At 37.5% G+C, this 27,549-nt stretch overlaps 1 protein-coding gene across 25 annotated transcripts in view; it reads left to right on the plus strand.

Moving 5' to 3' along the window:
• SORBS2 (sorbin and SH3 domain containing 2) overlaps positions 1-27,549 on the plus strand; it is a 318,050-nt gene that overhangs the window by 141,303 nt on the left and 149,198 nt on the right. For 20 of the 25 annotated variants that reach the window (XM_049704104.1, XM_049704109.1, XM_049704107.1 and 17 more), the window contains exon 2: positions 5,572-5,708. The gene's annotated coding sequence lies outside the window, so the exon portion shown is untranslated. The remainder of the gene's footprint in view (positions 1-5,571; positions 5,709-27,549) is intronic. The other 5 variants (XM_049704105.1, XM_049704113.1, XM_049704117.1 and 2 more) reach the window with 1 other exon arrangement.

Genomic DNA, 27,549 nt, shown 5'->3' on the forward strand with positions numbered 1-27,549 from the left:
TTCCACACGTGTACCACTGAGGTTCCTGGAGATGGCCCTGCTGACACTTACTAAGGGCGTGATGCTGCCAAGCATCACCAGTTTTGTTGAGCATGCTTCACTCTGTTTCATGTGGTCTAAGCAGACAAATGTAAAAGATGTTAGTACACTTAATCTAGCCTTCATTTTGCATTCAACATGCCAGACTTTGGGGGTCTACCCCTTCCTTTGATCAGTGTTATCTGATGTCTATCGTCTCTATAGTATGAGAATCTGACTGCCCTTTCAGTACATCTTTGAAACTCATGCCACTGTTTCAGACGGTCGTGCTGCCTCTCCCTAAGCACTAAAATATTTGACTAAGAGAATGACGCATTGTTCTCCTGGAATATTAGACAATGCTACCCAACTGACATGGCCATGAAAACCTTCCAACATTTATACTGCAACTCACTTTTCAAAGGACTTCAGAGGGGAAAAAAATGTAACCTGGAAAACAATATTCATGGGAAAACTACATTCACTTCCTTCCTACTGAGATCCTCTCAATTAATAGGAAGTGATGAGGAATCAAATGAGAATTCGGAGTTCTCCTGGGAAAAAAATTTAAACAGCTCTCAAAGAAGCCCTCAAAATACATGTACTCAAGAACCCATGCATATAAAAGTCCCTAGAAATCATCATGGTATCTGAAAACAAATTACTACATTTGGCCATATATGCTAACCTGCACAGTTAGATTCTACTATATTTTAATTATTTAACCAATAATAGCATTTACAACGTGCCAGACTTTTCTACATTCCTTTCAAATGACAGCTATTCTAATCCTCACAACAGCCCACTGAGATAGGTCCTATTTAAAGAGGAGGAAACAGAGGCACAGGGAAGTGAAGTAACTGACCGGGATTCTAACCCAGACACACTGGCTCCAGACTCTCTGCTGTTAAGCATTACACATATTTTAAAGTTTTCTGAAACAACCAACCAACCTGTGAGACATAAAGCTACAAATGGTCGCTGCATACAGAACTGGGAGTTTTAAATATTACCAGTGGGTCCGCTTTCTCTCTTACAAGGACGATTTTATTTTCAGGAAGCCCTTTGAGCCCACAAGGCTTTGGTGCCACCTGAAAACGTGAGAAGTCATTTGGCAAACTGGTGAGATCATTCAAACTAGTGTGCTCGCTTATTTAAGGGTGGGGCAGAGGATCCAGAAGACTCTACTCTAAAATACCAATCTTCCTCATGGTTCTAACAAGTGGAGTGTTATCTGATTTAATAAGATCCTTTCCTGAGACATAAATACCCTTTAGCATGGTTTGTTCTACATCAACAGTGCCTTAGCTACATTGTTTTAATTAGACAAATACTTAGCCGAAAACAATCTCAGTTTTTCTTGTGTGCTATGGAGGGAAAGAAGGAAATGTACAGCTAGACTGACTTCCAACATTTCCATCCATTTCCCCCCCTCTTCATCTCAGAAAGATTATTCTTGCTCGAGCCTCTGAAACCAGTCCTGTCCTTTTGGAGAGTTTAAGAACCTCAGTGAACATGGCGGCCGGTCCCACTCATGCCTCGCGCAAGGGTTCTTGTAACTAGGTCCTTATCTTAGTCTGTGGAGCCTGCATCTCTGCCGGCAAACTTGCCAAGTGTTCTAATTCCTCCAAGAATTAGTTGTTGACCCATGGACCCCTCTTTTAAGTAGCATGGATCGAGACCAGTGGTTCGCCAAGTGTGGTCAAGAATCACTGGGGACTTGTGAGAGATTAGAATTTCAGGCCCCTTCCCAGACGTACTCAGTCAGAAACGAGGGGTAGGACCCAGCATTCTGTGTTTTGACGAGCCTTCCAGGAGACTCTGATGCTCGCTACAGTTTGAGAACCATTGGCCTAGATGGCACTGCCCAATAAAAACAGAATGCAAGCCACATTTGTACATTTAAAAGGTTCTGGCATTTTAAAAAGTAAAAAGAAACAGGTAAAATTAATTTTAACAAATTATCTTATTTAACCCAATATGTCTGAAATATACCATTTCAACATATGATCAAGTCTCTTTTTCATACTAAGTCTTCAAAGTCTGGTGTACATTTTGCACTTATGTGACATCTCAGTTCTGACGAACCACATGTTAAGTGCTCAACAGCCGTATGTATCCATCATATTGGATAGCCAAGCTCTAGACTTACAGTGATAATAGCATTAACTTTTATGCTTTCTATGCATCAGGCATTGCTTAGTTAAGCATTTTGTGTGCATCATCATGTAAACCCTCCCACAACTCTGTGGATTGGTACTGTTATTATCCCCATCTTATACAGGAGAAGGGTTATGCCAAAGCCCTATTTAGTGCTACACCAATATAAGAAGTCCAATTCTAATATAAGCATTTTCCAATGATGTTAAATCAACTTATTTGTAAAAATAAAAAAAGAGAGAAAGAATATAAATAAAATCATTAACAGTAGTACAGTTGGTACAATTGCCAAGGCATTAATAACTTATAAAAGACATAGTGGTTGCAAAAGTCCAAAATTTAGTCTTCTAACCTTTAGAAATATGCCTCAATCTGCACTCTTCTGTGACATCAAATCTGTCAAAAGGTGCTTATGGACAGGCTGTCTGGACAGTCAGGATCTTTGGGGAACAAAGGAGACCTGGGTGAGTCACCTGGCAGTGTAGGACTCATCCTAAATGGGGAGCTAGCAGGGTCATAACCTGTTCATTCAAGTGCAGATTGACATAAAATGATTAATAATAGTTAAACAGGAGGCAATGGGCTTCTCTCAGTATTGGTGTGAAAAGCAGTTTGGAATTTAAAAATTATGGTTGACTTAGTACTCAAAGAGTTAATCTTTATTTGTTCCCTTAACTTCCATAGTTTCTCAAGGAAGGCCAATTTAAAAATGTATTTTCCTCTTCATTATAAACTACTATAAGGAGGAAAAAGTAAAAACAATTAAAATTTTTTTTCTGAGGCTAGGCTTCCATTTTTTTTGCCAGAATTACCATTTATCATTTTGACCAAGTAAAGTAAATATCCGATTTTAAACTGACAGTTATTTAAGACATTAAAATGGGACCGCTTAAAATAAATGAACAGAAAAATGCATTATTCTACAGAGATCTTTTTAAAAACCCTGCTGCATATTTTTTAAATAAGGTTAATCTTATTTTAAAATTTTGATTACATATTTCAAACGTAAGTTATTATTTTTTTAATTTAAATATCTGCATAGTTTTAACATGAGCGTATCATGCCGAAAGATTTCACTATTTTACCGTAGTAGTTGAAATAGCAGTCGTGTAACTTTTTTTAAAAAACATATCATGCACGGGCTTCCCTGGTGGCACAGTGGTTGAGAGTCCACCTGCCGATGCAGGGGACACGGGTTTGTGCCCCGGTCCGGGAAGATCCCACATGCCACGGAGAGGCTAGGCCCGTGAGCCATGGTCGCTGAGCCTGCGCGTCCGGAGCCTGTGCTCAGCAACGGGAGAGGCCACAACAGTGAGAGGCCCGTGTACAGCAAAAAAAAAAAAAACAAAAAACATATCATGCATAGTCTTCAGTATTTTCTTTCTTTTTTCTTCCAGTTTTATTGAGATATAATTGACATACAATACTGTATAAGTCAAGGTGTACAGCATAATCATTTGATCTACGTACATTATGACGACCACAGTAAGTTTTGTGAACATCCATCATCTCATATAGATACAAAATTAAAGAAATAGGGAAAAAAGTGTTTTTCTTATATGAGAACTCTTAGGATTTACTTTCTTAACAACTTTCATATATAAAATACTGCAGTGTTAATTATATTTATCATGCTGTACATTACATCCTTAGTACTTACTTTTAACTGGAAGTTTGTACCTTTTGACTGCCTTCACTCCATTATCTTTCCTCCAACCCCTGTCTCTAGTAACCACAAATCTGACCTCTTTTTCTATGAGTTTGTTTGTTTTTGGAGTATAATTGACCCACAACATGATGTTAGTTCCTGTTACACGGCATAGTGTAACAGGATTTCACATTTCTATACATTTCAAAATGATCACTACAATAAGTCTAGTTGCCATCTGTCACCATACCAAGATATGACATAGCTATTGACTGTAGAGATTCCCCACACTGTACATTTCATACCTGTGACTCATTTATTTTGCAACTGGAAGTCCGTACCTCTTATTCTCCCTCACCTATTTCTTTCCTCAGTAGTTTCTCTAATCAGTTGCAAGGAAAGAGTTGAATTTGATCTGAGCCTCTGGTAACCAACCTTCATAATATTAACTATAAAATATATCAAGGTGGTTTGTATACTGGACTAAAATCAGAGAATCTTCTTACACCTCTCCGGAGTTCTTTCTGACTGCGCAAGCCTTCTCTTTGTTATGAAGAAAAGGGAATTGAGAGGATTCAGGAATTTCATCTACGTAGAATAAAGGCTTTTATAAAAAATACTTAAGTGTTTCCTTGGTAGGAAGTAACTAATTTTCCTTCTTAGGGGTGTTGCAAAAGGTATAATGAAGCAATGGAAATCAGGAGTCGGTCTGATGATGCATATCTTCCTTCAGTCAGAGTAGAAAGAGATCTCCATCTCCAGTTGCTATGGTTTGAATAGCCTGTGGAAAAGAAGCTGTAGAAGTCTGTAGCAAATTCTGTCCTTATTCTTGCTGCGTTTGTGTGCTGGAAGCCTTTTGAGGCAAAGACATTGTTAATTTTGTCCACTGTTGTATTCTCAGAGTTCTTGGCAGAGAGTAGACTCAGTACTTGCCACAAAAATATTTGTTGAATGAATGAATGAATACAATTTGTAGATCTTAATTCATCATTCTACAAACAAAATGAAAGCTCAGAGTTTGCCAGTCATTGTTGGTGACCCAATCTGAAATAGTTCTTCGTTGGCCCTTGGAGGGAGAGGCAGGGGATGGGTGCCTGTCTGCGTCTTGTCACTGAATGGACCCCAATCTCTGCCAACAGATAAGAAATGTCAACAGCTTAACCCAGTAGCTGTCAAAAATAGCATAGTTGATGAAACTGGAAATTTGGGTGTGGGCTAGAAATAAACCATTTGTCTTCGGTCTTAAGAAGGGTAGGATGATAACAGCTATTCCTCCCAGAGAGATCTAAAATATTTTTTAAGACCCGTATGAGCAAGCAAGGAACTATCCGAAGAAAAGTCTTTCCTCTCAATGAGGCATAAATAGAACATCTTAGTTTCAACAAACCAGGTGGATCATTTTGAAAACGCGAGGATTATGGCAAAGCACTATGTTTCTTTAAGGTTTCAGTCGAAATGTTTTATTGTGTTTTGTTTTCAATCGTGCTGGCACTTTTCCTCAAAATGTCAATGAATATTTGCACAGTGAAGCAAGTTGTTGTGGGCTTCCTGGTTTCTGTCCCGCCCCCCTTCCCCGGAGGGGGGCTGTGGTGATTCGGCAAGGTTTTTTCATCCCTTGCAGACAACCCCGGCTGCTGTTAATGCTGAAAATAGCTCAAACGCTCTCAGAACAGTAGCACCACCCAGCAGCTGGGATTCTTTCCGTCTCTCATTTGCCTTCTCTCTTGCCTTTTTTTTCCCTTCAGACACTTGGGTTGGACTTAATCTTAAACCTCTGGAGTTCAAGACCTTTTAAAAAGGGCTAAATAAACAATCTCCACGTGTAAAAGGCCAATGACTCCTACCTCTCTTCAGAGCAACTGTTGAACCCGGCTGCCTGTAGGTAAGATTTTTCTTTAATTCTGGAGTGATGTTATTGGTTTATGATATGTTTAGGATTGATGTTTTTTAAATAACTTGTTAATCGGGAGAATAAACGGGGGTGCTGAACGATTTCCAGGTAAATACGGTGTTCCAGGATACAGCAGTAGCATCTGTGCATTTCTGTGGCTGTAATTTTAAACTGTGCTGAACGCACTCTGTCCTGTTGACCTGCAGTACAGACCCGCCTGTGATTGAGCTGCAGCAGAACGCTAATTAAGCCTCATTGCCAGAGTCGTCCAGAGCCTTGCAGACATCCTAATTTTCCTGTTTAGACGGCTTACTTATTTTTAACTTTCTAAGGGCCTTTTTTTTTTTTAAGGAAAAAGATGCAACTACCTGAGGAAAGGAGATATATTAGTAATTATTTTAAGGACAAGAAGATAGCTCTACCTTAGTACCTTCTTTCATCACTGTGCTGTTTATTACTTGTGTAGAATGAGAACAGTTTTTGTTTGTTTGTTTGTTTTGTTATTTTGTATACTCCTAGCACAATTTGGTGACTCGGTTTTGAGAATTCCTTAACTAGCTGACTGTCTTCGGCTAGCAGGTTTCTCCAATGTGACAATATAATATTTTGGAGCGTTTTCTGTGCCTTCCCCTCCCCTATCTTATGCTTGGTCTTGACATTCTGCAAAGGACTTTGATCTGTGGACTTTAACTTCAAACACAGCATTTACTTTCGTTATGAGTATTTACTATGTTCAGTAAAAAGTCTTTTTTTTTGGTTTAACGCTTTTATATTATTTCCTTTGAATAAGCTATTGAGCTTTGGTTTTCTCTCACTGATGTGTGTTAGGTTTTATTAGTACAGGGACCCCCCAACTGAGAGGCCAAGACTATTTTATGGCAAGTTACTTTGACCATTATAGACTTTATGATGTCTAAAATCAAGCAGCAAATGACGGTGCACAGACCAGATTCTATCAACCCCTCACTTGAGTGCCTCCAAATTACCATGTGCCTCGGGGACTTACTGTTGCTTTTTAACATGGACACTGAGGTCCTTGGAATTTAGAGATTCTTGTTTCCAAAGAAGTTTATTGGTGTCACACCATATGTCAAAAGAAAAATGCATTTTAAACACACATCTTCTGGGTAACTTTTTTTAAAAAAGAAAGAAAAAGAAAAAATAAAGAGAAAAAAAAATTAAAAAAAGGAAAACTAGAAAAAAAAAAGGAAAAGAAAAATCCTCTGTAGCCAGAAGTCTGTATTGGTAGTGAAACTTCTGCTGAATGAGGGCTAAGGAATGAAAAAAACATATTTCCTAAAATAGGCAGAGTGTAGCACTTTCTAGCCATTCAGTCAAATTCTTTATTTTGGAGAAAATTCATGTATATATTACATTTGTTTGTCACTCTTTTCTCCTTCACCACAAGCAAAGGATATTTTCTAAGTCCTCAGCCAGATACTGAGTTTGATGTTCCCTGGCAAGCTGTCCCTGTGTCCTGGTGAATGTGAAGAGTAGAACGAGCCTGATCCTGTCAGGATTCTGTGTAAGTCCCCGACAGTGGGGACTGATACACTGTGCTCCGTGCTCTGCACCTTGCTGACAAGGAAGAAAGCCAGTGGCTGCAGGACTCCTGTTCAGAGGGGTGGAGTAGGGAGTCAGCTATGGGAGACGTCCCTCCAGGTTAGGAGCAGATGCAGTATGATCTCTAGAACTGGGACTGAGATAGTAGGAGAACCTAGAGCTATTCAGTCTAATTTTTTATTTCCAAAAGCTGGACATTTAATTGCTAACTTTCTCCCTTCAGATCTGCATAATATGGAGCTTTTTAATCATCCCATTTCTGTGATGTGTGTACATTCAAAACTTGAAATCCTCCAGTTATTTTGAGTATACACTTCCCTGCCTTGGGGGGTTCTAGAATACTCTCCTCCTTAATACTAGGAAGGCTTGATTTGGCATTGCTGAGGAGAAATGTATCGCTAAAAGGCAATACAAGTTCAGTTGCAGAATCCAAAGGATGAAATGGGTTTGGAACATGATAGAGGCCATTAAATTCTTAGGCAAGCCATTTTTTGTGTGTTTTCTTGGGTTTTTTTGTTTCTTTGTTTCCCTCTGCCCCTTAATTTTATGCTGAAACTTTGGCTTGTTTGAATGTGAAACTCAAGGAGAAACCTCGCCAAAACCACTGAGTTTCACATAGGTTCCACATGAAAGAAGTATTCTACCCAGCCTTGCTTGAAACTTGGCCCATGTTTTGCCAAAAGTTTCATGAATGTCAGTGAGCCTGGATCTGAAACATAATCCCAAACCAGGTGACTTCTGGCGACTTTGAGGCTGTCCTGTAGAAGTATAGAATCTGTCAAACAAGGACACCCCTTATTTTCATATCTCCGACTAATTTCATGTGTATACACATTTTCCCAATAAACTTCCATTTGTTCTATGATGTTTTAAAGCCAGGTTCAATCCTAATATGAATTTTTATAGCTGTGGGACTGAAGCATTGGCAAATAGAAGTCTGCATTTTAAATTCCAACACAGTCTGAACCAAGTGGTGTGAACATGTTGGTATAATTCAGCTGAGGAAGGAAGTCCCAGGAGAGTCATGGAATGTCTTTCTTTGCTTAAATATACTTCTGTGCTTGTGTGGAACAAAGAGTAACATTTTGTCCAGGTCTATCTGCTTGACAGTATGCCTTTTGTTCGCTCTCCAAAGGTGGTGTCAAATGTATTGGTGGAAAAATAATAAACTTCCAGATATATATTTTTTTGCCCGCTTAACTGATACACTCCTAGGGAACATTGTAAGCATTAAAAAGTTCAGTACTGATACTTGTAATGTAATGTATACTGAGGATAAAGGGGTACTCAGCAGAGTCTATTTTCTTCGGAAAAGCTTTACCTAGAGCTGTTGTGTGACAGTCTAATGGGCTGGGTTGTGAAGGGGGGTGTGTGTGTGTGTGTGTTGAGTGGTTGGAAAGGAAGAGGGGATTTGTAAGCTTTGTTCAGCAAATATGTTATATTTAAACCAAAAACAACTGAGAAGAAGAAGGGGACAAAGATGAGAGCAGTGGAAATAAGAAGAGACCAACTGGAGTAGAGGATGAAGCATCAGGATGGTTTGATACTGCCTTCTTTAACTAGGCTTTCTCCTAGAAACTAAAACTCTACCTGCAAAATACCCACACCTGTAATTTTATTTAATACTCAGGATTATCAGAGATAACAGATTGTATTTTTATTTCACCCAGTGCATAGGTGTTTCACATTCAATAACTACTTTCATTTCCTGGATCATCTATCTTAAGGTAGGGTGGTATTACTATTAATATGGGGTTGGTCATGCAGGCATTGTGTTCCCAATGTACAGGTGAGGATACTGACCCCCAAAATTGCCACATCATCCACTTTACATTCCTGGTAAATAGCAAATGGCAGGTTGGCCCTCATGTCAAGAGCTTTCAAAGTGTACTATTCCACCCCATTGCAAAATACAAAGATATAAAACAAGTTAAAAATAATAGCCAGAGGATAGGAAGAAAATGACTGGTCCAAGCAATGAAAGAGCTATTTCGAATCATAACAACTTCTGACTTCCTATACTTCACTGAGAGAAAAACGTAAGCAAAAGAGGGATTAGGATTACAGAGAAAGACACACATGTGCCAGTGGTATAATGAATCAAAAGTTGACTTGGTTGATTGAAACAGAAGATACAGGTCAGCAAAAAGAATCAGGTTAGTAATGACACAGCTTAAAATAATAATGTGCTCTCTAATGAAAGGTCAATTCAGTATTAGAAAAGATAGAATAGAAACACTAATCTCTTGTTCTGAAGATACATTTGGGCTTGAAAAAAGAAACTGAATTTAGTTTAATGGAAAAACACATGTATAGCATGTGTTTTTAAATGTTGTGTTTTGGCTACTTTGACCCGTTGCAAATCCTGGTCCAAGTACAACTTTGAATTGGTTTAATTCTAGTGGAGCCGTTGCTCCTGACACGCATTCAGCTCAGTGGTAGTTCTCTCGTTCAATTTTGCAAACCTAAGAAATTTGCTTGGTTTCAAATTTAGCTCCAAGCAGTGTTCAGAAGTTTTGTGTTTGTTTGACCTGACCATTTAAATATTTTAAAACTACACAACACTCAACCTTTAGAACAAATTCTTAATGCTAAAAACACTTAAGAACATTGAAAAAGTTATACATAAGTACATTGTCTGCAAATTTAATGAACAACCAAATATAGTTAATAATACAGTTTTGATCTAGATCAAAACTATTTTCTATTCCACATTTAGCTGTTTTACTCTGAAAGTATTCACTTTTTAAAAAATTGTTATTATACTGAGATTAAAGATCATGGTTAAGAATGGAAAACTGGGAATTCCCTGTCAGTCCGGTAGTTAGGACTCTGCACTTTCACTGCTGAGGGCCCGGGTTCAATCCCTGGTCGGGGAACTAAGATCCTGCAAGCTGCAGGGCATGGCCAAAACAAAAATCCCTGAAAAAAAAAAGAAAAAGAAAAAAAAAGAATGGAAAACTATCCAGAAACAAATATGGCTGTGTAAATATGCAGTTAGAATAGAAACCGCATCCTCGTGGTACCAGCAGAGCCAAGTGTTGGAAAGCATGATCTGGCATCTGGTTGACCTTCATGTGCACATGTGTGAATAGTCCAGAACGGTGGGCCTGTACTAAGGGATTCAGCAGGGGAGTGTTGGAGATAAAGGAAGAAGTTTTGTGCTAATTCAAGAAGGATGTTAAATGTCAAACTAAGAGATCCAGGCCTCATTCTGAAGTAAGAAGTGGTCATTATCCCTGACTGTACAGGGCAGTAAACTGATAACTTTGGGGAGAAGTAAATAGTTGACAGAGTATCACTTCTTAGTGGTTGAGTTTAAATAAAAAATCAAATTGCTTTCAATAAAATTCATTTTATAATTTGAAATATAAATTTTTAAAATATTTTTAATTTATTTAATTAAATAAAATAAAGTTTTAAATAAATAAAATCTTATTCTATTTTATTTATTTATAAATTGTGTTAAAATTTGAAATATAAATTGTTTTCTTATAACATGTAAACAATTGTTTACTATAAAAATCAATAATTTACTATTGTTGGACATAAAATTAAATCATTGAAATTTTCTTTTTATATCAAATATGATTATTTTCATTCAAGGCAGAATAAAACCAAAAGTAAATGTAAACAGGTTTCGAAACTTTATACTGATATCACAAAAGACTGTGGCTTATGATGAGACTTCTTTTTTTAAAAATTTATTCATTTATTTATTTATTTGGCTGCGTTCGGTCTTCATTGTTGCGCTCGGGCTTTCTCTAGTTGCGGTGAGCAGGGGCTACTCTTCATTGCAGTGTGTAGGCTTCTCATTGCAGTGGCTTCTCTTGTTGCGGAGCACGGGCTCTAGGCATGTGGGCTTCAGTAGCTGTGGTTCGCAGGCTCTAGAGCGCAGGCTCAGTAGTTGTGGCGCACGGGCTTAGTTGCTCCACGGCATGTGGGATCTTCCTGGACCAGGGCTGAAACCTATGCCCCCTGCATTGGCAGAAGGATTCTTAACCACTGCGCCACCAGGAAAATCCTGATGAGAGACTTATAAAAACCAAGTAAAAGACTGAAAAGCTGAGTAAAATGGTAAATTCAGTAAGAGTTAGATGATTTTTGTTGAAAGAATAATGAAAGTTGATTTTGTAAAAAACAAAAAAACTGTTTTTTTTAAGATGACTACTGGTCTTCAATATAAAATATAGCTTCATTTTAGCTTGCGTTTGAGCTACTTTACTTTAAAAATCAATGGATGAATTTCATAGTCCAAAATTAATATAAGGTTGGCACTTGGGCTTTGTCTCATGTGGTGAGATCCATGACTTAATAGCCAAAGTTTGTGTAAAAACTTGTCTGGAAATAAAGTGATAATAGTTATGCTAAGGTGAGAAAATTTGATTGCAGTGAGATTTTTATCCTCCTTACCATATTTTGGATATTGAAATTAAACAAAAAGCATTAAGGGTTAAAAATCACTTGTGCCTAAATCATAATTTTATATATTCACTTACATCCTTTTCCTAGTTAGTGTTCTGAATGACTATATAGAGCATACAAATAAAAACACTTGACAGAAGACCAGTTTGTATTTCTCAGTGAACATTATAGCTTTGTACATTTAACACTTGACTGTGCTTATTAATTTAAGAAGAATGATCTTACATATAAATCAAAAAGGAAGAAAATTAGGAGGTTATTAGTAAAACCAAATAGTGTTTTAAGTAATTACAAATAACTCCTTTTTTTTTAAGATTTTTATTTTTATTTTTATGTGGACCATTTTTAAAGTCTTTATTGAATTTGTTACAATACTGCTTCTGTTTTATGTTTTGGTTTTTTGGCTGCGAGGCATGTGGAATCTTATTTCCCCAACCAGGGATCAAACCCGCACCCCCTGCATTGGAAGGCGAAGTCTTAACCACTGGACCGCCAGGGAAGTCCCCCTACAAATAACTACTTTTAATACCCTAAGCATTTTCATATTTACTGAGTGAATATTTTTGTAAGGATCTTTTTCTATTGCTTCAGTCATTTACTTCTTAAAGACTCCCTTCACCATCATATATGAATCATATGAGACTTGAGGTTTAAAACTTTACAATTGACACAGACTATAAATCAATCTCAATGCAGAAAACATTGATAAAACCCAAAACAACTTTTCAAAATAAAAATTCACAACCAGACACAGGAAAGAATTGCTTTAACCTTAAAAAAAAAAAAAAAAGCATCAGGGCTTCCCTGGTGGCACAGTGGTTGAGAGTCCGCCTGCCGATGCAGGGGACCACGGGTTTGTGCCCCGGTCCGGGAAGATCCCACATGCCACGGAGCGGCTGGCCCCGTGAGCCATGGCCACTGAGCCTGTGCGCCCGGAACCTGTGCTCCACAACGGGAGAGGCCACAACAGTGAGAGGCCCGTGTACCGCAAAAAAAAAAAAAAAAAAAAAAGCATCAATTAAAAACCTAGATCATAAAAGTGCACTGAAAAATATGAAACTGATACTGGTTACCTCGGGGGAGTTAGGGAAGATATTTCAATCAGAGGCGTGTATGATAGGCTTAATTGAATTCATATTGTCTTTTTTTTTTTTTTTTTTTTTTTTTTTTTGTGGTACGCGGGCCTCTTACTGCTGTGGCCTCTCCTGCTGCGTAGCACAGGCTCCGGATGCGCAGGCTCAGCGGCCATGGCTCACGGACCCAGCCGCTCCGCGGCATGTGGGATCTTCCCAGACTGGGGCACGAACCCGTGTCCCCTCTATCGGCAGGCGGACTCTCAACCACTGCGCCACCAGGGAAGCCCCCGTAATGTCTTTTAAAAAATATTTTTAGGACTCTGTATTTTATTTTATTTTTTTATACAGCAGCGTCTTATTAGTTATTGAATTCATAATATCTTATATTTTAAGATGAATGGTGGGTACATGGATATTTGTTATATTATTCTTTTTATCTTTTGAATGTCTGAGTAAAGACCCGTATCTCCCATGCCTTAAATTTAAGATACATTGTATATACCAAAAAAATTTTAAATGTATTTCTCAGCCGATAATATCGAAAGACAATTTTAAAGCAGAGCAGATTTTCTGAAAATTTACAAAGAAGCAATACAATAGGTGGTGTGTTGTTTAGCCTATATGTCTATATTTTTACCTAGGGCCCAAAACTTCTATAAATGGTGAATTAGAAAAGACAATGAATTTAGTTCTTTTGCATGCAAATGTCTATTGTAAACCTACATTCAAGATCACTTTTGTAGTGTGTATTGTTCCACAAGGCATTGTTACATACAACTCTTAGAATCTATTAAATGTGATATTTGCTCTTTAAAATAGTGAATAACTTGTCATTTTGCTTTATGAGAATTTGCAACGGGGTTTGAATGTAGCAGTGAATAAGTATATTTTAACTTACCTCTTTAACATTGGTTTTAGGATAATATATTGAGATGAAAGGATTTCTGTTTCAAGATGCTCTATGCAATAAACGTATGAAAAGTGATTTTATAACATATAGGCAATCCTCTCAGTGGCCATGGGACCGGGACCATAAGCACAGAAAGCAATAATGTGGTTGCTATGCCTGAGTTTCCAGTTAATGTTATCCTGTGCACAGTGAGGACTACCTATATTTAATATAACGACTTCACTCTGTAACTTAATAGCACATTTCTTAAAATTTAATTTATTCAAAAAATTTACATACACACAACTGTTCCTTAATTTTCACACTTAACACTTCTTTGATATCACAGGGAAAGAAACCTAGTGATTTTTCATTATCATTTGACAGGAATCAATGCTTAATTTTGAGAATTTTTATTCTGAGTTTTTTGTTTGTTTTATTCATAGAGTTATCCCAAATGCTAAAATGGAAAAGCTGGCAGACATCACTATTTTCTTAGGGGGTTTGATAAATGATGGATTATACTGAATAATTTTTTTCCTTTTTTTCATTACAAGTAATTTTACACGTAGTCTGAAAATTCAGTACAAGCCAAAAGTTCCTTATTTTAAATCATAAAATTCAAAGAAAATATATTTTCTAGGTTTCTAGGTAAAGTATGTCAAATATTTGAATGGTAAACAATAAACACATTGAAGAAATTGTGCAGTTCTAATAACACAAAGAATTACTTTGAATTTCTTCATGTCATTGTTACTAAAGCTGAGAAACCAATTACTACATAATTAACAAAAAGTAATATTTGGAAACAAATGTGAGAAAAAGGCTTTCAGATTACTGGCACTATGCACTGTCAGCTCCCTGACCATTAAAACCTCTTCTCCTTTGCCTTCTGTGACACTGGAAGATTTTCCTTCAATCTCTCTGATCACTCCTGAATTCACTTACAGGTGCCTCTTTCTCTGCCTGACCTTAAAGGTATTCCCTTGGGTTCTGTCCCTCTTGTTTAATCTCCGCTCAGTTCACCTTTTCCTCCTTTATGAAAATCTTAAAATCTATGTCTCCATCCCTGATCTCTCTCATCAGTTCCAGACTCGCATTTCCAAGCAACTGGTAAACATCGCATATGAATATCTTCAGTGTCCTTCAAACTCAAAACTTGTAAAACTCATCATCTTCCAACTCTCAACCTGCTCTTCTTCCCCAGGGCTATGTTTTAATATAATCATGTCACCCAGTTACTCAGAATTAGAATCTTAAACAAGCCTTCAAATTTTCCTTCATACCAACTTAGTCACTGTTGATTCTATCTACACTTGCAACTTCAATATCCCCCCTTGCCCTAGCTTAGAGGCTGCTGCAACATTCTTGGCTAGGATTTCTCAGTACTGTCCCGATCACTCTTGACATCCATTTTCTCTGCCTTCCAGTCTAATCCCTTGAAGCCAGAGTCATTTTGTCAAAATAAACAAGCTTTGCATGTAGACTTCCCAACTACCAAACTCCCCTATCATATAGCAAGTACATTCACTTTGCTTTCTTTTCAGGCTTGAAAGACCAGGAATGGTGACCATGTTAACCAATGGAAGTAAATTCAGTACATGATGTTCAGGCATAAATAGCCCTGTGTTTTCCCAGATAAAAGGCAGAGCTGGCAACCCTTCCAGACTCATTAGTAGAAAGGGTGTGGCTCGCTGTGCCAGCCATGGAACGGAGATCCAGTGTCAGTCCTGTTACTTCTCTCAAAGAGCCCTTTTCCTCAGACTCTCCTTCTAACAGAGTAATAACAACATTCGCCAATCACCTGTTTGGTTGCCACTTATTATGTACTGATGTGATGGTTGTAGGCAAATGCTAAAAGATAAACGTTTTGTTTTAAAAAAAAATCAGACCATAGTAAGAACACAAAGTTTTAAACCAGAAACTCCATATGATTCATATGTGACAGTGAAAGAAGTCTTTAAGAAATAAATTTTTTGAGGAACCCCCACACTGTTCTCCATAGTGGCTGCACCAATTTACATTCCCACCAACAGTACACAAGTGTTTCTTTTCTCCACACTCTCAACAAGACTTGTTATTTCTTATTTTTTGATGATAGATAGCCATTCAACTCTAAAAAATGTGAATATCTTCAAAACCAAATATAAAAAAAAGAAATGACTGAAAATATAAAACGATCCTTATGACAATATTTCACTCAATAAATATGAAATCGCTTAAGGTATTGAAAGTCATTATCCGTGGTCACTTAAAACACTAATCAGTTTTACTAGTAAACGCCTGATTTCCTTCCTTTCTGATTTATATGTGAGAACACTCTTCTTAAATATAAGCACAGCCAAGGGTTAAATGTACCGAGCTCTAATATTCAGTAAAAAATATAAAAACAAGGTATGGAGCTATATTCTGGAACAGCATAAAGGTCTCACTCATTGAATTATTGCCATAATTTCGGTAAATGTAACTTTATCTGAAAAGCATAATATAAAGGGTGAAATTCTAAATACCAAACTTCTGGATCTTTTAACATTTATGGCACCATTGGTCTTTATGTCATCTAGTCAATAATCATTTGTTAAGAGTCTACTCGGGGCCTTTTCTCACCTTTTGAGATGGCCCACATTCTGTGGAGTGTGTTTCTCTCTAAATAAATCCACTTCATAAAAAAATAATAATAATAAAATAAAAAGAGTCTACTCGGTAGTCTGTTCTGGCCTCTGTGATGGTCCCTGTGGACTAGTCCCCCCCACCCCCATCCTCCGTGCAGTTGGAGGTAGTTATTGAAAGGTAATTGGCCAAATAGTCATGTAATTCAAATTGTAATAAGAGCCATGAAAGAAAGATAAAGGAGGCTAGAAGAGCAGAATCTACAGTTCTGAGAACCAAGGGTCAATGACAAAAAGACTGCTAGATTTGGAATTTAGTGAAATTATTAGGAAGGTTAATTACTTGGGGTAGCAATCAAAAGAGGCATTTCCTGTGCCAAGAATGATGGCCCCTTTTATCAATTACTGAGGGTAAAGAATAAAGAGATGTGGACGTGATTCCTCCAAAAACAGGTATGTCAGGCATCACTGAATATCCACCCTCTAAATGCACGTGAGTTTATGTGATGGACTTTGTCTCCTGTGGAAAATATCTTTAGAATGATAGCTAGCTGTGCTAGTATATATAAATTTTCCATGGGTTATGGAGATAGTGTTGTCTTTGCTCCTATTTAAATACTGAAGGAGTATGATTTCTGAAATGATATATGAAAGATGAATGTGACTTTGAGAAAAACTTATTTGAGCTCTGAGTAGGATTTTCAAGATAAACATCTAAGGAAAATCTAACAAGAGGGATATGGAAACGAAATTTCTCAATGAATAAAGACCTTACTGATTTGCAGCTATGGAGTATTTTGACATATGTTCAGGTGTTTGCTTTGAGGCATGTAAGGACTTAAAAGTGAAAGAAGATGTTTAAAGTGTTCTTTCTTACTTTGAACTACATTTCAAAGAAATATATAATTTCAGCATCAAACATGTATTTCCTCCATGGACCAACACAAATATGTGTGTGTGAATTAGATCTTGTGGTTGGGGTTATTCCTATTATTTTTATTATGTATCTGAAATGGCAGTTGTTTAAAATAAAATATTTTCTGCTTTAATAGTATGATTCAGAGTAGGATTGATAACAGTTTTTTCTTCTGCTACTTATACCCTCATTCACATTTTTGAAAGCAGCAACATGGCTAATTTATTTTAAGAATTTCAGTTATTTCAATCAAAAATATCTGCATGCAACTAAAAATAGAGAAACTTGGCTTTTAATGCATTACATGTTTTTATTTTTCTGGAAATGTTCATGACCTTAGATTTGTAAAAGGTAGCTGAGCACTTTTCTGACATTTCTTTGCCAGGGATCAGTATTGCCCTAGAAAATGCTGTTTGAAATCACAAAGTGGGTATCTGTATAGATACGTTTTAATTTTTCAGATTATTCCTTCCTCATGTTTGGCTTAACCATGAACGGTAACAAAAGGGAATGAAAGAGAGTAATAAACAATGAGTATTCCAATTCAATGAGTATTATACAAAGTATTAAACAAAGCACTTCCAATTCAATGAATATTATATTCCTGATGTAAGAGTTGAACCCGAGAGCTGGGAAATCCGGGTGATAAATATATGTTGAATAAAGTAGAATCAAAACATTTGTTGGAGTGCCCTAAGCTATCCTTGAGTATATGCCATTTCAATGAGCCGACCTGCAGTGGAAAACAGAAATTTGCTCCATAGGAATATGAAAGTGCTGTGGCATAGTGTTTTATAGAAGTTGAAGATCTAACTTTAAGTGACTGCCGAAGTTGACTTAGAATTTTGATAACAATACAGGATTTTTGCAAAATGTGATAAACTTTGAAATAATTAATACAACAGTAACATAAGACCATGAAAGCAATTACAGAATTATTACTATAGGATATAGATTTATTCTATTGACTTACCATCTGAAATATCATCACCTATCTTTGAATACTTATCTTAGAGCATAACTTCTAAGAGCACTCATGCAAATCACAGCTATATTTTATCAAATTATTCCATTTTTCACATTCCTTAAAAATTGTGAAGGAAAATCTTTCAACCCATAGGAAATTCAACTTTCAGAGAAGACCTAAATAGACATCTCTCCAAAGAAGATATACAGACTGCCAACAAACACATGAAAGAATGCTCAACATCATTAATCATTAGAGAAATGCAAATCAAAACTACAATGAGATATCATCTCACACCACTCAGAATGGCCATCATCAAAAAATCTAGAAACAATAAATGCTGGAGAGGGTGTGGAGAAAAGGGAACCCTCTTGCACTGCTGGTAGGAATGTGAATTGGTACAGCCACTATGGAGAACAATATGGAGGTTCCTTAAAAAACTACAAATAGAACTACCATATGACCCAGCAATCCCACTACTGGGCATATACCCTGAGAAAACCATAATTCAAAAAGAGTCATGTACCAAAATGTTCATTGCAGCTCTATTTACAATAGCCCAGAGATGGAAACAACCTAAGTGTCCATCATCGGATGAATGGGTAAAGAAGATGTGGCACATATATACAATGGAATATTACTCAGCCATAAAAAGAAACGAAATTGAGTTATTTGTAATGAGGTGGATGGACCTAGAGTCTGTCATACAGAGTGAAGTAAGTCAGAAAGAGAAAGACAAATACCGTATGCTAACACATATATATGGAATTTAAGAAAACAAAATGTCATAAAGAACCTAGGGGTAAGACAGGAATAAAGACACAGACCTACTAGAGAATGGACTTGAGGATATGGGGAGGGGAAGAGTAAGCTGTGACAAAGTGAGAGAGTGGCATGGACATATATACACTACCAAATATAAAATAGATAGCTAGTGGGAAGCAGCCGCATAGCACAGGGAGATCAGCTCGGTGCTTTGTGACCACCTAGAGGGGCGAGATAGGGAGGGTGGGAGGGAGGGAGACGCAGGAGGGAAGAGATATGGGAACATATGTATACGTATAGCTGATTCACTTTGTTATAAAGCAGAAACTAACACACCATTGTAAAGCAATTATACTCCAATAAAGATGTAAAAAAAAAAAAAAAAATTTCTTAGGTCTTCTCTACTTGATTCCTTCACTATTATGAGATATTGTAAATTGTTATAACTATGTTCTCTCTACCCACTGTCATTAAATCTCTCCTATCTTACAGTCATGTAGCTCATCCCTTAGAAAAGGACATCCCCTCTTCCCTTCCAACACACACACACACACACACACACACACACACACACACAACAAACCTTATTCGATGGAAAATGGAAAACCTTACCCTAATTTATGGAAATGGAAAACCTTACCTATGGAAAACCTTACCCTAATTTATGAACTTGATAATGGAAATGGAAACCTTACCCTAATGGAAATCCTTACCCTAATTTATGAACTTGATAATGTGTGGTATTGTGAGAATTACTGAGAAAAAAGCAATCAACCCTTTGAGGTTGTTACTTGAAAGGTGCTTTCCTTATATTAGGCAAAAATAGTTTTAACTCATACTTCATATATTTAACCAAGGAACTGTTCTCTCCTCCGGCTTTTGGCATACCAGACTTAGAAAGACTGACCTTCTGATCGCTCTAGATATAGCACCACCATTCACTCACACGGATGCAATTGGAGCACCTTCTAAGAGCAAAGCACTGTTCTGAGTTCTTGGGACACATCAATGAACAACACTGATCAAAATTCCTAACCCAACAAGCTTACAGTCCCATGAAAAGAAACAAACAATAGAAGATAAACATAATAAGTAATTACGTAGCAGATAAGAAAGTAACAGAGTGCTTTTAAAATATAGCAGAGTAAAGAGGGTCTGGAGAATGTGTTGAGGACAGTGCAGCTTAGAATTTTAAATGTTGAGCAAAAAACTTGAAGGTGTGGAGTTATCCATATGGCTCTCTGAGGGAGACATATTCTAGGCAGAAGGAACTGCCCCTGCAAAGACCCCAAGGCAGCCAGGGCTTCCCTATTCGAGGTACAGCAAGGAGGCTGGTCCAGCTGCAGCCGAGAGAGAAGGAGAGTAACTGGAAGATGAGATCAGAGAGGCACTTACACTATAAAAGGCTTACCCTGGCTGCCGTGTTGAGAGGAGTCTGTAAGAAGGGGAGGGTGGGAGCTGGGGGACTAAGTAGGAAGCTAGTGCAATCATCAGGTGAGAGAGGATGATGGCTTCGGACAGGGTGGGGATGGAGGAGGTGACAAGAAGTGACTGGTTCTCCCTGGGTATCTAGATCCCTGGGATATTCCAAGGTTGAGAGGTCAGGAGGAAGAGGAGAAACAAATCAATGAAGCTCTGAGAAGACATATCTGGGGAGATAGGAAGAAAAGCAAGAGGATGCAGTGTGCCGGAAGCCAAGAGAAGAAATTATATCAGAGGAGGAGGAATGATCAAGTAAGACGACAACTGAGACTTGGCTAGTGAATTTCACAATTTGGAGATCATTAGTGACCCTGACAAGAGCAATTTGGTGGAATGGTGTAATTCTGGAAAGTCTTTTGCATGATATTTAAGTTAAAAAACCTGAAGTGCTTTTATTGGTGGTTGATACCTTTTCGATTGATTTAAACTTCCACATTATTTTTACTCCACTTGACCGTAGATTCCAAAGCCACTGCGCCACTTGAGCACATAAATGCCAGTGTTTAATGAAATATGTATATTCAGGTCTGTAAACCAAACCATGCGACTTGGAGTGCTTCCTGCAGACGATTCTGACTGATGAGCATTTACATGGACCATGGCAATACCCAAAAGCAAAATGCTTTTATATTTGTAGATTACTTCATTGAACTATATAAAATGGGTATTGATAAATGTATTTACTCCAAAAATGAAGCATAACACAAGCAAATTCATGCTGACTTACTGGCAATCTGTGAATTGTTGTTTAGGGCCTGAGAGTTTCTGCATCACCAGTTCTTACTAATTGTATGAAAAATTACATGATATTCTGGTTATCAACCTCTATGTTAACAATCTATAGCAGTTTCCATTTATTACATTCAATCATATCAGTGAACCAACCAATTCGTATAACCTTTGCTTGCAAACAACTCTTATAATAAGAGTAAAATAAGAAAGCCACCATTAGGAAGATCATTTTTAAACACCTAAGCCTGACCTTTACCATCTGGTTGTATAGATCTAACTGGAAGGAAAGCAGATATTTTAAGGATTTGAAATAGCTGAACTAATTTATACTCTTGTCTCTGTAGTTAATACAGTGGTTTAATTTCTAAGGACTCAGAATAATTGTTAAAATAGAATTGTGATGTTGGTACAAAGCAAATGACATTAAAGATAAATGCTATTTTCATATCTTTTTTTTTTTTGCGGTACACGGGCCTCTCACCGCTGTGGCCTCTCCCGTTGCGGAGCACAGGCTCCGGACGCGCAGGCTCAGCAGCCATGGCTCACGGGCCTAGCCGCTCCGCGGCATGTGGGATCTTCCCGGACCGGGGCACGAACCCGTGTCCCCTGCATCGGCAGGTGGACTCTCAACCACTGCACCACCAGGGAAGCCCTATTTTCATATCTTGAAATTATTTTATAAAGACATTGGCTTCTGAATTCTCTTGAATATCAAGTTAACAATGAAAAGGAACATTAACAAAAATCTCTAAAAGTTTATATTTAGTCTAAATATAAAATTAAAGACTAAAATTTGATACGAGGTTTAGTTGTGTGTTTTTCTTACCCAGAAATCAAAATTTGAAAAGCAGTAAGGGTATTTTGTCCTGCTCTGTGTTCTTCACTTAGATGAATTTCCTGTCTCGTTTCTGAGGCTAATTATGAAATGACAGCATAATCAATCAGATACTACTCTGTGTCAAATTATGTTTCTTGAAGGGGCTTTGCATACTCTAAATATCTTATGTTGTAATAGAAGTCACTGAAGTCCAGAAAAATGAACTAAACTTGACAATATCTTAAAGTCTTCTAGTAGAAGATCAAGCCCCCTGAGCAGTGCACCTCCTGTTTTTCCATGCAGTTCAATGAGGAAACCATGACAAAAGTAGAGAAATGGAAACCCTCTTCAGGACCCAGCCCTGGGTGTTACCTGTATTACCTATAAGCATATGTAGCAGATAAATTTTTGTCGGCTGACCACATGTAGTTAAAGTTATGCAGGGTTCAGGCCACATTCAACAATGAGTAAGCCCTGAGTTCTTGGATGGCTTAAATAGATATAGATATATGATATATACACACTGATATTTACTTCAGATCTTTTTTCTAACATTCAAAGTTAAATTTGTTCTTTTAATAAATGTAACTGGATATGAGATTGGGATCAGTGAGATGAACAAATAAAAGACTTTTACCCCATGAGGTATGAGGAATGAGAAGCCATTTCCTTCTTTATATATTATTAGAAGGAAAGGTCTCAAAAGAATGAATACGATTGCTCTTAGCCCAAAATTATACTGATGGTGGCTTCTGAACAGAATGATGTTTGCTGAATGATAAGAAGTTCCAAATGAGAACTTTAGCCCTTGTGTTCCAAGTTAATGGATGCTTTAGCCCGCCTTGATAGTCAAATCTGGTTTTTCAAGACTTTGTGCTACTTCCAACTCTATGACAATTTTCATCATAATGTCTCCTCTGATAATGTCTGCCAGTCAAAATATGACTGGATTATTCATGATCTAATATTTATACCAAATTTCAAGTTGTGTATTTTTGACTGGAAAACTGTCTTTCATGTCAGACTCCTCACATTTGTGATATTTCTGGTGCCTACTATTTTCTCATGACTCTTCAAATACTTTCAAGGAGCATCATTTTGATATAGTCTATGAATAGCAGAGTCTATAGTCCCATTCCGGGTGACAGTGACTCTTCCCCATGTTAAGACAAAGATGCAGGGGACACTAATCAAATCTTTCTCATGAACTGGACATGATTGCTATTGGAAGCAAGACTGTCAATCACAGAAGGAAAGGAGCATTATTGCTTAGAAGACCAAGAGGGTGGCCTGGGCATGATAACCGACTAGGTCTGATCCTAACTGACTGCCTGAAACAGAGGCCTCCCACCTCAACCTCACCTCCCACCCTCCACTGACCTGCACGGGATATTTAATCTTCTTGTGTTAAGCCACTAAAATTTAGGGCCTGTCAATTACAGACATCTGCCAACCTTACAGTGCTGATGAAACTATAGAGCTACATAACCCTATAGTATAATATGTCAACATATCCTAATAGATTTTGTGATTATATATGAAGAGATATTCCTCAAGGGAAGTCTTTTTTAAAAGATAGGTGAATAATTTCAGAAACTCAAATGCAGTGGTGCCATGATTTTAAAAGAATTTTTAAAATCATTGATTTTTAAAATCATTAATTTCATTTGAAAATATTTTAGTTACATTTATGTCTTTTGGACAATGCTCATTAAATATTTCTGCCTTCTAAGAGGATAAGAGTTATTCTATCATAAGGAAGAATCCACAAGACATTCATTTTTTTAATTCCCTCAAATGAAACTGTTATCCTTTCTACTTTATCTGAAAGGAGAATTTTTATGAATAATCTTTAAAAACAGACTTGAACCTGTCAAGTTCCAAATCAGTACCCCAATTAAAATTTTTCAGATTAGATTTTTAGAAAGCATACGTTACCTTGAACTCCTCAATGTATTAAAATAAACAAAGGAAATCTAAAACTTTCTTATTACGAAGTTGTACATCTTATTGAATCTTTATGCAATTTATAGTTCTCTTGATAATGTGTTCTGTTTTGTTTTTTACCACAACCTATTTTTAGAAAAAGAATTCCAGACAATCCTTCATCATCATTAAATGACTTAGGAAAATGAAGATGTTAGTGCTGGTGTTAAAATGGCCCTAGTTCTATACCCACTCCCCCAAAACCTTTTTTTTGTATTTGTGGGTCGGTGTCCTACAAAATATAGTGGATAAAGAATTAAAATTCATTCATTAGGTCTAATTAGGATCAAATATATATTATGCACCAGTAGCTACACTGAGTGTATTTCCTAGGCTGGAAATTGTTTGTGGCTAATGTGTTGTAGCAACCCATAAAGTACTCATGGCTGTGTTAACTGGTTCTGAGATTGGGTCCCCCTTTGTGGAAGGTCTTTCATCTCAGTAGCTGCTTTCTATAATTTGGCTGGGGTTTCCCCTACTAGTCCAAATGTAGCATGTTAATGCCAATTTAAAAATCAAATATTATGAATAATAGACATGCATTTTTTTGTCTAATAAATATCCATTAATTACCTCAAAAGGGAAACAGATTCTTCAGGATATACATTTTTTCATGACTAAATGGGCCAGAATTCATTAGCAGTTTGGAAAGACAAATATAAAATGGGACCAGTAGCTGAGTTTAATTAAGTTGTCACTTCTTTCAATTTCTTCTTTAAGGCTATTTTCCACTCATTGTATCTGAATTCTTTCTGAAAAGGACTAAGTTCAGCATACCATTGCTTTCCATTGGCATGATTTTGATAGAGTATTTTCAGTTTTTTTTTTTAAAGGGTGATGAAATTGAATATATGCTTTCAAAAGTCTTATAGTAAATGTATATATTAAATTCTAGCCACAATAATAATTGTTGCTTAAATTCATGTTTAGCAAATGCATAATGCCAACGTTTACAACTGTGCAGTACTAATTTGCAGCTAAGTAGAGTCGTTTATTTTTAAGATCGTGTTCTGGTTTTCACTGGGATCCTCTAGACTAGGTTTCTCGACCTTGGCACTGTGAATATTTGGGGGCAGATAATTCTTTGTTGTGATGGATTCTCCTGTATGCTGTTGGATGTTTAGCAACATCCCTGCCTTCTAGAAGCCAGTTAGCATCCTCCCCCTTCGCCCAGTTGTGACAACCAGAAATGTCTCCAGATTGTCCAATACGCCTATGTCAAAATCACCATGGCCTTACAGAATAAAACTGCTGCATTAGATAATAAAATATCCCTACATTTCACCTCCATGTAAAGGTGATTTCACTTGTTTGTAGACACAGCCTCTAGTAAAAACCCTTCTCCAAAGCAACTTGGACTTGTCCCAATCATTCCAGTGCCTAAGCTTCTGGGGAATGTCAGGCATCTTTCCTTGGCCTCCTTTCTCTCCGTATTCCTGCTGCTTTTAGATGTCCCAGCCTATTACATGCATGTGTACATGTGGACACACACACTTTGCCGCTGTTGTGGTCAATATGTATCTCCTGCATTCAGAAAGTCTCAGCTATCTTCTGAGGACATCTGGGCAGCTGCCTCTCCTGCCCCTCCCAGCCCTCAATCCAGCCTCCTCAAGCTTGGTCAGAGATTGACTTTGCCTAAGGATGACTATTCTTGCCCCTTTGCCACCTAATTTAGCAAAAGGTCAAAGATGATGGCCGACCTTCTGCTCATCTCACTTTTTCTCAGGCCAGGCCTATCTTGTTTCAGTTTGTTGTTCGTCTTCCTCCTCTCCTGGTTCTCAGCACTAGTTCTTACATCCAGATCGACTGTACTACCTACATTCTTTTCAAATAGTTCCTTTTTGCCCTGACCTCTATCTCAGTCTTGACTGGAAAGCTCACAGATTCCTCTCTTTTCCAAATTCATATAGTAGTTAGAGCTAATGGCATTCCTTTAAGCAATTTATTTAAGTGCCCATGTGATATAACAATCCATCCATGATGTGTTTGAGCACTTGTTTGCATCCTACATCACGACCTTTTCATGTGGTATGTTTTGTTTCCCCAAACAAGGCTACAAACTTTTTGAGACCGAAACCATGTTGTAAATTTTTTGCATCCCTTGATGTGCCTTATGTGTTGATATAATGCCTCATATATACTGGGAAAGTGATTGCTATTTGCTCTTGTGATTTGAATTTTAACACCCGTGTAAGGTCAAGTAGAAGAGAGAAATGCTATCAAAAGGAAAAAAAAGAGAGAGAGAGAAAAAAAGTTAAGCGCTCCTAAGTAGCTTATAGTTTACCCCCAAGTTTCAAAATATAAATAAAAACCAAAAGACAAAGTTAGGGGCCACGCTTTCTCATTCAAGTTCTCTATCACTCTTTAGCACTACTCACTCCATGAAGAGGGAGCATTTCATTCTCAAATGAGTGACTCAGGAAATGTTGGTGAAAGTGGGGCTTGTTTGTTACTTTGGAATTAGTTCATTTATTTTCCACATGGTACAAAATAACTATGCAAAGAGTGCACCAACTTTATCAGTAAACTCCAATAAAGATCAAATGTTGGGGCCTCCACGGCAGCCCCTGGTCCACTCTGCAGCTTTCGATTGTGCTGTATGATTGGGACAGTGTGCGCTGGTCATCTTAGCTATTAGGTTATGACAGGTAATATGCTGCTTTTGAATTTTCAAGATCCTTTTCAAATATATGATTCGATCCTGAGTGCAGATGTGCTCTATGTTCTTGCTATTTTCCAGTGGGAAAGAGACAGTATTGCTGGGATGATGGGGAAATTTAAACCCACAGTTTGATGGTGATGAAATGAAGCTGGATTTTATAAGTTGTACATATTTGATATATACAGTTGACACTTAGAGTGATACTTTGTAGCATGCTTTTCATTTACACATGAGGGAGAGCTTCAGAAGAGTTAAACTTTCTGAAAGTCCCAAGGCTAGTGAGTGGCAGAGCAGGGACTCTAACCTGGGTTTGTGTGACACTCCAGCATCGAGATTGGTCCTCTGCGACAGGGAATCTCTCAATAGTATGGTGATAGGATTAAAGGGAGGTATTTGCAAGTAGCTGTATAAGTGGTTACATTTGAACAGTTTACTAGTTCCCCATTGAATACACTTAGCACCCAGCCCAACCAGTGTTTGTAGACAGAAAAGGAAGCCATAGCACCCAGTTGGGGCAGCAGGTGAGCAACAATCCCCCCAAAATAGCTTCTCATTTTTTGTTTATAAGGAGCCTAATGGGTATACGCTGGGTAGATATGGAGTTTCTTTTTTGGGTTGCATCAAAGGTTTTGATCTCCATTTCTGTATTTGTTTTGTCTACACGGGCAACAGGAAGTCTTCCATTAGATCTGTAAACTCCTGGCAAACGAGTCCACTCAGGCCCATCCTGCTTTTGCCTCGGCAACATCTCCAAAATTATTTCCTTATATTTTAACGCATATGTTAACTAACTTATCTTTCCAGTTTCTTCCCTTCCTGAAATTCATCTGGCCTAAAAGTCCATTCACCCTAAGGTTACACAACTTCACACGTTTGTCTCTGTAATTCTGACCCAGAATGGCCAGGAATCAGAGGTCCATGTGATTAATTCATTGGTATATAA

This window comes from Orcinus orca, chromosome 21, assembly GCF_937001465.1.
Source record: "Orcinus orca chromosome 21, mOrcOrc1.1, whole genome shotgun sequence".
NCBI classification, from domain to species: domain Eukaryota; kingdom Metazoa; phylum Chordata; class Mammalia; order Artiodactyla; family Delphinidae; genus Orcinus; species Orcinus orca.